This window comes from Perognathus longimembris, chromosome 28, assembly GCF_023159225.1.
Source record: "Perognathus longimembris pacificus isolate PPM17 chromosome 28, ASM2315922v1, whole genome shotgun sequence".
Lineage (NCBI taxonomy): Eukaryota > Metazoa > Chordata > Mammalia > Rodentia > Heteromyidae > Perognathus > Perognathus longimembris.
Genome location: NC_063188.1, coordinates 38,746,296 through 38,747,708, shown reverse-complemented (window position 1 = coordinate 38,747,708; position 1,413 = coordinate 38,746,296). Strand labels below are relative to the sequence as shown.

Genomic DNA, 1,413 nt, shown 5'->3' with positions numbered 1-1,413 from the left:
GACAAAAGCCTAATGTCCAAAATATACAAGGAGCTCTAAACCAATCACCTAAGGAGCTAAGGAGAGACTTCTCAGAAGAAGAAGCAAGAATGGCAAGGAAACATATAAGCAAATGCTCATGAACCCAGCCCACAAAGGAAATGCAAATCAAAACAACTCTGAGATTCCAGCTCATCCCAGTTAGATTGGCCAACATTGTGAACTCAAAAACAACAAAAATTGGCCTTTCTCCGCTTGCACTGGCTCGGCTGCCAGCTCCTCCCTGGCCATGGTATTCACGTTTGTGGCCTTCTGTTACATGCTGGCGCTGCTGCTCACCACAGAGCTCATCTTCTTCGCCATCTGGCACTGACAAAATGTCACTCTATAGGCCAAGTTAGCCTCACACTATGTAGCCCTAACTGATTTCCACCCGGTGATACTCCTGCCTCTTCACAGAATGCTTGGATTACAGATTATAGCATTTGATGAACTGAAGACTGATTACAAGAATCCTACAGACCAGTGTAATACCCTGAATCCTCTTGTGCTTCCAGAGTACCTCATCCATGCTTTCTTCTGTGTCAAGTTTTTTTGTGCAGCAGAGTGGCTTACACTGGGTCTCAATATGCCCCATTTGACCAATCATATTTGGAGGTATATGAGTAGACCAGTGATGAGTGGACCAGGACTTTATGACCCTACAACCATCATGAATGCAGATATTCTAGCATACTGTCAGAAAGAAGGATGGTGAAAATTAGCTTCCTACCTTCTAGCGTTTTTTTACTACCTATATGGCATGATCTATGTTTTGGTGAGCTCTTAGAACAACACACAGAAGAAATGGTCCAGTTAAGTGCATGCAAAAAGCCACCAGATGAAGGGATTCTATCCAGCACAATCCTGTCTCCAAGAGTAGCCTATGGAAATGATGTTTCTTTAAAAATGACTCCTTATTTTTTAAATGTTTCCACATTTTTTTGCTTGTGGAAAGACTGTTTTCATATGTTAAACTTGGATAAAGAATTTAAATGGAATTACATATAAATTAATATAAAATGATTTGAACTTGCACTCCTTAAGGAACAGCCATAACCCTCCAAATGATTGCATTTATTAAGGATGGTCCTTGGCCCATGGAACCTTTAGTGTATAGGAACTTGTAAGGCTCATTTGGTTTTATTGAAATGCCATCTAATACTAAATTAGCTGTAGATATCAGGTGCTTCTGATGAGCTGAAAATGTGTATCTGACTTGTGGAAAACTATACAGCTTTCCTCACTTATTGTGTAGATGATTATATATGGATATATTTACAAAAATAAGAAGAATGGGATTTTTTTCCCTTTGACTTGAATATTATCCCTGTATATTGCATGAATCAGAGATTTCCATCAGAGTACTATACTTGCTTTAATTCTTAAGCATAA

At 39.1% G+C, this 1,413-nt stretch overlaps 1 pseudogene; it reads left to right on the top strand.

Annotated features, from left to right (window-relative positions):
• Window positions 1-268: 268 nt before the first annotated feature.
• Window positions 269-1,001, top strand: LOC125343787 (annotated as a pseudogene).
• The last annotated feature ends 412 nt before the right edge of the window (window positions 1,002-1,413 follow it).